Raw genomic sequence first — 9,885 nt, 5'->3', positions numbered from 1 at the left:
CTTCTCTCAGATTTTAATTGCCAAGTGACAGCTTGTCTTAAAGTAGGGCATACTTACAAATATGCTTATGTCACCAGCAAAAGGCATAAGCATATGCCTTTAAATTTCTATAAAGAAATTTATAGAAAATAAATTTCAAAGGTAGATAATGTCTCAAATTTTATAACCCTTAAATTAGTGATTAACAATACTATCCTAAGAAAATAAAAGATGAAAGTTTTGGGTAAAATCTCTTAAATGTAACAAAAAACCTCGTTACATTTATGACACAAAAACCAAGGTACCTATTTTCCCTTGGCACAAATAATATGTGTTGGCTGGCTAGAAATGGTTATAATTATGTGGTATAGAATAAAAGGTTCCCTTGATGCCAAAAACAGAAAAATGGGTGAACCAGACCAGAAATCACATATTGAGTAAACAGCTTCCCAGACAAATGAATTTAGCTGATTTTTAAAAAGCGGTTTCATTTACTTTCAGTTTTAGGATCTTTATGGATAGATCCAAACTCTTTATTAAAAAATTTGAGGTACAAGAGTCAGCATCACATATTTATAAACCTTGAAACAGTGTAGTCATGTGTTTAACAGAATAAATGGACTATACTTTGGGATACTATTTTCAGGACTTTAAACACCAAGCAACTTAAAGCTAACCTTTGTACAAGTTTTAAAACAGGGGAGGGAACTGGTTGGGTTATACTTTATGAATTTTGACATTGATATTTTGAAGTTTTCTTCTTCTTTTACTTCTCAGAAGAAAAATATAATATAATTTCCTTTTGTAGGAAGATGAATAATAATTATGATTTTTAAAAATGTCTGGTTATCTGGTATTCAATATATATGTTTAAAGTTCTAAATTGAAGATAATTTATATTTTCTTAGGGGATAAATTAGAAAATTCAAATAAGCAAAAAATTTTAATCTACAATCTTATTTACCCAGAGATAATCATTGTTAACTGTTAACTTTAATACATACATATTCAACCTCTCATCCCTCTACCATTTTACAATCAAGACTTTAAAAAATAACATGTATTTATAACATAATACCATAAATAAATATTGTTCTGAAAGCTGCTTTTGTAATCTAACCTATATAGTATAGACATTTTTCCACGTCAGTCTTTGGAAGTTTTGGCATTTCCTAGTTATGTATAGTACCCACCCAGCAAGTCCAGGAGAATCGATGGCTTTCGAGGCATCAATTACTATACATTTTGTATATAGACATTAGCCCTGAGGTGTCTTCAGAACAGTTTTATGAGCCTAGACATGGATTACTGGGAACTGGAACATTACATTGTAGACGCCTCATAATGGATTGTGGTAACAGATTGATATGTGATAATGTATAATGTCCTCTTTGAGGAATGATTTGAGATGGGGCTGAACTCCAGCTTTAGCGAGTGAAGAAGTGCTTGGTTAAATATAAATGTGATTCCCATTTGCTTTCACAGTCTGCTGAAAGGGGACCAGATATTCTTATTTTCTCATGTTTGAATTATACATTCATAACCACAATCAAACAAAGCATCAGAGACCAGTCAAGAAAACAAAAAACACACTAGTTATTTTTAACAGAGAATTTAATAAAGGAAATCAATGAAACAGTGTTGTACTTAGGCAGAAAAAAGAACATTAAAGTAATGCAGATAAATACTTGTGGGGAGCAACTCTGACCCCCACGGCTGGGAGAACAAAAAGAAGAGTTAGATTAGCAAAAACTGCAAGCTTGGAGGAGCCCTAAGAAGCTGGGGAAAAGACCTCCACAGAGGGGGTGCCACCATGTGCTGTTGTACCTCTGAGTATGAAGCTGGTATCAGCAGTAATGGAAATAGCTCAAAACTGCAACTAAATTTTGCTGCTGGCGTAAAAAGGCATTGCTGGGGCAGCGATGACAGGCACAGAGGGTACAAAGGAAGGATCAAATCCTTTCATCCTCCTTGAGCCTTCTTGTCTCCCTCTATTGCTTCCATTTGCAGAACTTAACAGAAAGTGCTGTTGCAAAAGAGAAATGGCATTTGCAGAGCCCCAGTCCTAGCATCGTGGAGTAGAATATAAAAGGGTGGGTTTGTAGCTGAGAGACAATATCTTAATCCAGCACAGGGATATAAAGTGATTCTCATTTTGTAGTCACAGGGTGCTGGTGAGTTATTAATTCATAACCACAAAAAGACAACTTGTCTAAATAAGCATACGAAAAAGACAACTTGTCTAAATAAGCATAAGTTCATGGTAATTGAGTTCTCCATTAATCTATGCTTAGTAGGTAAATCCAATTGATTTGTCAATAAACGAATAGCAGTAGATTCCAAAATTATTTTAAAAACCTTGTTGATAGAAAAACCTAAAATTGAAGAAATTCGTATATCGATTTTAAAAAAATAAATTAGGGGAAATGTTGCATTATTTGACTTGAGAATTTGAATGTTTATCCTAATTTTGCAACCTACGAGATGTGTTTAGAATTATCAAGCTGGTAGTAAATGTTTATAAAGGCGCCATATACAAAGGATCATCCTTTTTTCTACTTCTGTTATTTAATTCCTTCCTTGAAGTGGCTTTCCTTTGAAAGTCCATGGAAACAGTCATGTGAAAACCAAGTCTATATGTCAAAACAGCCATGCACTTGAGAAAAAAAGCAAGAAAGAAATCTTACAAGTTATTTTGTGCTTGAGCAGGAAATACTATCTTTTTTACTTTTTAGTCAGTTTTATTGTAAAGCAGGACAGTAATTTATTTACTTAATTTAATGCCTCTGGTTTGTTAACTGCTGGGGATATAAAGATAAGAGATAGGTCCTGCTCTTAAGGGATTTCTGATTTAATAGATGAAGATGGATATGTCAAAGATAACAGGATAAAATCAGGTAGACAATGCCATGAAGACAAATTCTGTCTTTGGGATGGGGATGGTTAGGAAAATCTCCACTGAGGAAGTGACTTTTGAGTCTTAATGAGAATATATCAATCAAGTAGACAGTGACCATTGGTAAATAGCCTCCATCATTTCCTCTTCTTTCCACCACACCCCCGTTTTTTTTTTTGTGGATCAGGTATTGTATGTGACAATGTCAGAGAAACTTGTACTAATGGAAGAGTAAGAACAAAACCATAGTAGTATCAGGGCCAGAAAAGGAAGAAGGAGTTCAGAAATATAAAAAATATTTTCCAGGAAGAGCAAGTTTTTTTTTATTGTTGGTTTTTTTTAATTGTTGATTTTATTATTAAAAAAAGGAATACGTAATTGGATATCTTATTACTTCATTGAAAGACGTATTGCAGGTACTGATTATATTCCATTGCCATTTGAACTCCAGCCAGCAAGACCTGGCTTTAGCGAAAAGGATTACACTTGGACATAGAGATTATGTTTTGTTGAAGTAAGAATTTAGAATAGTGATTTTCAAATGACTTCTGGGCCTTCTGGAAAACATGTTAATGTGTAGATTCTCAAGCATTCTCTCTCCATCTCCTGCTGTGAGATTCAGATTCAATTGGTTTGAAAAGAGTCCCATGAAGTTGCATTTTTAATAAGCACTCCAAGAGATTCTAATATAGGTGGCCTTCGACTACACTTTAAAGAAGGGACCATAGAAATTTTGAAAATTTTCATATTTGAAATTTCTTCTTCATGATGCAGAATATTAGAGTTATCGAAAGGTGAAAGCCTTGGAACAACTCCTAAAGACATTTTTGTCATTAACTTCTGCTAAAGGAAGTTGACTTTCCTAATTTAATTAATGCCAATAAGCATGAGAGTGATGGTTGTGTGTGGTCTTATCTTGTTCTTCTTTTCTCTCTTTATATTTTTCTATTTTCCATATATTCTCCTGATTCTTCCTCCTTTCTTTCAGTTGTACTGTATCTACATTGTCAGTATATACAGACATGACATACTATTCTCTCTCCTTTATAACTCTCATTTAGTCTCAGTTTTGCAGGGACTATATATATTTAATATTGAGTCTTATGTTGGATAGCTCCTAAATAATTTTGCATGCTGAGAGCTTAAAGTATATTCCTTGGAAGATTCTGTAAGAAATGTTCATGGGAGCTATTTTTCCTAAGTATATTCATAACAGTTTATCTGTAGCCTTTTTATACTAGTAAACAAGTTTAGCTGGATATAAAATTCTTCATATGAAAGTTTTTCTCTTTTTTTCTTGAATACCTTAATTTTTTTCTTCTTGAAAACTTTATATTATTCCTTTGTCTTATAGCATAAAGTGTTGCTGATGAGAAGTCTAATGATAATCTTATTATTTTTCCTTATAAATGACTGGGTCTGTCTGCCAGGTAGTCCAAATATTTTTTTCTTTTTATTTAAAATCTAATACCTTTACTAGAATATGTCCTAGGGTTGGCTATTCTAGGTGGATTTTCCTAGATTCAGGAAATTTTGTTTAAATATGTAGATTTATGTTATTTTTTATTTTATGAAAGTTTTCTTAAATTCCAATTTTTAGTGTTCATTATGATGCATTGCTTTGGTTCTCTTCTTTCGAGATTCCTATTATGTAGAAATCTGTCTCCTGATGTCTAGCTCTATCTCTTTATCTCAAATCTTTAAAAAATATTTTTATTTCTTTTTGACAAATCTTTTCTTTACTTTCAATTTTATTTTTCTTTATGTATTATCCATTGTGTTTTTGCTCTTTAGTTTCTTCTAATTTAGTGTTAATTTCTTAATTCATATTAGTTTATTTTAATTCTTTCCTGAGTTCTTTATCTCTTTCAAATCTCCATTTTTCCCTTTCGTATTAGATTTTTTCAATTCTAACTTATTTCTTCTTTTATAGCTTCTATTATTTAAAACATTTTGCTTATTTTGAAATTTTAAATTACAGTTTTCAACTCTTTGGCGGGCATGTCTTTCTGTCAGGTTTTCATTATCTCTAGGAATATCTCTTCCTACGTTATTCAGTTTCTTAGTCCTGTTTCTGCCTCATAATTCAACCTCAGTTCATTTCTGTTGTACGATATTAAACGAAAGTAGATTTCTTTAGCAAAGACATAAAAATATATGGCCCCATACTTACAGAACTTGCCTTTTTTATTTCCTTTTTCTACTTGTATCTTGGCCTTCTCTTTTCCTTTCCCCTATTTCTCTGCCCTACTTAATTCAATCCTATTTCCAGGAGCTTCTCTTCAATACAGGGATTTGACTTAGGAGAGAACTTTGGGGTTTTAGTTTTGAGAATTCCTGGGATCCAGACTGCTTCAGCACCAACAGTCAGATCTTTTTGCCATTCCATTGCACTCACCTACAAATTAGATTCTGCAGGACTCCCACTCAGTTTCAGCTGAATTTCAGATTAGCTTTCTGTGCTTTCTAATGAGTAGATGATGGCAGTTTTAGGGTTCTCTCGATGCTGTCTCCATCCGCCTCTATTCTGAAGTTTGTGCAGATACAGAGTCATCTAGTTTTCTTTTATGTATTTTTGGTGGGTTTTGTTTTTACAAACTGGTTGTTTCATCTAGATTTTTTTTTTGGCGGGGTGGGGGGCAGGATTCAGGGAGTTGCAGAAAATACACTGCTAATCCCACCTCAATCTTTCTTTATCTTTTTCAAGTATGTGATTATATCTTCTCTTTTTAAGTAGATTTCTCAATTTCTCTAGTTATGTACAAAACAATTATTAAAAATAATATCTATTATTTATTGAGTACTTACTACAGTCTAGGTATTAAATAAATTAAATGCATTATAACATGTTCATTAAATGCATTATAACATGTTCATGGATCTTTACAACAACCTTTGGATGTAGCTACTTAATGCCAGTTTTAAATAAGGGGTAACTGAAGTGTGAAGAGGTAAAATATTTGCTCCCAAGTCAGAGTAGGCAGCTTCTAAAATGGCATTAATGATCCTTGCCTCCTGGTATTTATGTCCTTGTGTAATCACTTCCCTTCAAGTGTGGGCTGGACCAAGTGACTTGCCTCTCATGAACAGAGTATGGAAAATGTGGTAGTATGTTACTTCTGAGATGAGCTCACTCATTCTGTCCTCCTTTTTTCTTGCTCATTCTGATGGAAGCCAGCTGCCATGTTGTATATTGTCCTAGGAGAGGCCCATGTAGAAGAAACTGAAAGAGGTTTCCAGCCAACAGCCAGCAAGGAATGAAGACCCTCAGTCAAACAGCTAGTGAGGAACTGGATCCTGCTAACACCCAAATGAATGACTTGGAAGTGAATTGTCTTTCAGTTGAGCCTCTTAATGAGACTACAACTCCAGCTGACACGTTGATTATTTACAGTCTTGTGAAAGATTTTGAGCCAGAGGTACCCAGTTAACTTATACTTGGATTTCTGATCCCCAGAAATCCACAGATAATGTTTGTTGTCTTAAACTGTTAATGTTGGGGTAATTTGTTATGCAGCAAGAGGTAACTAATACACAAGTCATAAAAGGAGTATCTCAGTTAGTCTGGAACCCAGGGCCAACTTCTGTGTGACACTGATTCTGATTAGCCTATACCTTTATAAGCTACTTTCCCACCACATTAAATTTGACAATTGTCTGGTCCTTTGATTTTATTTATTCTTCTCTGAAAGAACATTTTCTAACTAGAAATTGTTCTTTCAGAGAAGAATACAGTAAAAGTGAGCACTTTCTTTATATCATGGAAATTTAGTTAGAAGGAACTTGAAAATTCATACAGTCAAATCAACCTGCTCCTAGTTTTTACAGACAAGGAAATTAGGCCCAGCAAAATGAAGAGATTTGCCTAAAGGTATAGAATTAGTGAAAGAATGAGGATTAAAGCTAAGTCTCCTAATATATAGTTTAGGACTATGAGCAGGTATATCTTGATAGTTCTTCATGGCCATGGCTTACTACCACTTTCTGAACCTGTAGTGGGTTCATTTTGATTCTCATTTATTTTCACTGTATATAAACATAGAGATCCTGAAGGGAACAGCTGACAGATAATGTGTAGTAGTAGTATATTTATTTTCTTTGCTCTTAGGCTCACCGCCCCTAAAAGAAGTGTCAACAGCTTGTGTCCAAGTGAATGACTATCCGTCTTCCAATCTCTTAACCACAGCACTGGATCCAACATGGCAATGAAGTTCCATATTGAGAGCCAAGTCCAAAGGATTTGTCTTGGCCCTTTGGACTATTCACTGAGAAGCATTTCCTGAGTTGGAGTGGAAGGGGACTATGACCAACTAGTAATGTTAGCCATGAGAGGAGGTTGAGGATGTAGTGGAGCGTGTGCTGTTTATTTGCCCACTGGCATTTCTGAAGATTTGGGGCCTGGTCTTTTTTTTGATGACCCAATCTTTTCCTATTATGAACCATTCTTGCCACACAAGCTTCCCAGGAAGGCTCACTTTCAATGCTCCTTTGGCATTGACTTCTGGAATCTTTTTATTTTCATTCGATGTGAGGTTTAGCACACAAATAGCATTGGTGGAATTTACCTTGTAATTGAGTGTAGTGTTAGAAGCAGCACCAGTTCTCACATCCCTGAAGTTTGATGCTTTTATGGCTTTGTAGCCTTCTTTTTCTGGCTAGATGTAAAAGTCATATTGTCAGCAGACTGTCAGTCCATCAAAAAAGTTCAGGAAGGTACAATTTTGCGTATGCTTATTCTGTTGTCTTTTGCAAAACGTTCCATCCCAGGAGGTCATGAGAATAGCTTTGTGTGTGAATGTTAGTCCAGGTATCCTGGATGACAGGGTAAAATATTGATGGTACTGTAGACAAAAGCACAATTAACATGTGCCTTGAAACTTGGAACTGCAGGAGCTGTGAGGCTGGGACTTAAATATCTCCATGGGTGGTACTTTCAACATAGTACTACTAGCAACCTCACCCTCAGCCCTTCCCATTTTGTCAAAGTATTGGGCAATGTTAGAATACAGGTAAGTGATTGGGAAAGTTAATTTCTTTTTATTCTTCCATTTGCTGCTTAATTTCTTCCATTTTGATCATATTTATTCCCTTTTCAGTGACCCATGTTCCTCTATTACTATTCAGCATTGAGGTGTTGAAATCCCCATGAAAATTTTACTTTTCAGAATATTTTTTATAAGAATCTTATTTTACCGAAATAGAAAAAGAATCCTAGGATGTCCTCTGACAACTAGATTCCTCTGCCTTCGACTTATGGAAAACACAAAAACCCTCTTTTTCTGAATGGAAAACAATAAAAACTTGAACATGACTTGATGATTTGAGCTGTGCAATTTTGGAGAGAGAGAGAGAGAGAGAGAGAGAGAGAGAGAGAGAATATGAATGAGATCAATGGAACCCTGAAATTATGAAAGGAAAAAGTTGAGCTAGTGAGAGTTCTCTGTTCTTCTTCGATCAGAACAACTCCGTTACCAGTTTTCTGTATGGGCTTTCTGCATTAGAGTTTATTCAAAAGGTAGTTTGTATTTTTCAAATGTGAAAACTACCAGCATCAATGAACCTTAGGTTCCTTCCACCTCTAATATTTTACATTACCTGCATATAATGTGATAGATTCCAGATAGGAGAGCGAGGCCTGTGTAATGGTTAAGAGCATCACCGCTGTCGCATGTTTCTATTTGAGTCACAACCATACTATACCTTGGGTCTCCAGGCATGTTATTCTCTCAAGGCCTCAGTTATTCTCTTTAAAACGAAGATAATAGTTGTACCGATTTCATAGGATTGAGGTGAGAACCAAATGAGATAATTCATAGTGTCCATCAAATTATAAATACTTAGTAAGTGTTAGGCATTGTTATTAGTCTGAATAAACACTGATATTATACATGGTATGCCCATCTTCCTTTACTACTTCATTTATGTTTGTTTCAAATATGCCTTCTAGAACTAACTCTAAAGGCATTAAAATAGAATATCGAAAACTTTGCTGCTCTTTTAACTTGACATTGCAAGGAAAATTTATACAATTTTAGAATATTTGTTTAAGAGCAAACTGATCTCCAAAATATACTATGCAGATTTTTGGGCAAAAAATTTAAGCGAAAAGTTAAAATGAAAAAAAACCCAAAAAGCTAAGGGGAACTAAACAGTTTTTTTTGGATAATGCTTTGCTGAAAATCAGTCGTTTTTTGTTAATTTTGTTAATATGCATATATTTGTACAACTTTATTCTTCTTTGAGTCTTTAGATCTCAGTTTCTTGAACTTTTAAGTAAAAGTACTAGATTAGAGCATTTTTTGGATTCAACCTTGATGATTCTAAGTTTATTTTCATGTAATGTTGCGCTCAAACCAATTTGTCTCATTTCTCCAGGCCTTTTTCCTCAGCTGCAAAGTGATAAGAGAATGTCCCTACCTATCAGCTGCTTTTATTTTCCTTTTGGATACTTATTCCTGTGCATGTTTGTGGTTGGGCACATTAAAATAATAAAAAAGACACCTAGGACCCACCACTACCCATAGTCAAAACTTCCAAGTTGTATGAAAAAGAAAACCCAAGATCTATTGGCTGCTTTTAATTCTAGCATTAGAGTTTAACTTTTCTCTTAAGCTCCTCCTCAACATATTTACTCTCTGATTATTATATAATCGTGCAAACTGTATCACAGAATAATTTCTAAACACTCATTTCTAGGTTCATGGTTAAAACCTATACCAGGCAATTTCTGGGTACTAGAGATACAAAAGTAAAAAGGTACATTTTCTGCCTTCAGGAACTCAGATATCAGATGTATAATAGTGGTGATGATTATGATGATAATAAAGATAATATATGCAAAGATAATTGCTTCAATGGGAATAAGCACAGCATTCATTGGAAATAAAAAATAAGGTGGCAGAGTGTTTGTGAAGTCCAGAGTAAAAAAATGAGAGAGTGTTCCAGGTTGGATGGACACTGTTTGCAAAGCACAGAGCTCTTGAAGAGAATGTAGCACTAGACCAGGAATT

Source organism: Pteropus alecto, unplaced genomic scaffold (genome assembly GCF_000325575.1).
Source record: "Pteropus alecto unplaced genomic scaffold, ASM32557v1 scaffold155, whole genome shotgun sequence".
Taxonomy (NCBI): Eukaryota; Metazoa; Chordata; class Mammalia; order Chiroptera; family Pteropodidae; genus Pteropus; species Pteropus alecto.
The sequence above is the reverse complement of the archived record's forward strand: the minus strand, read 5'-3'. Positions refer to the sequence as shown.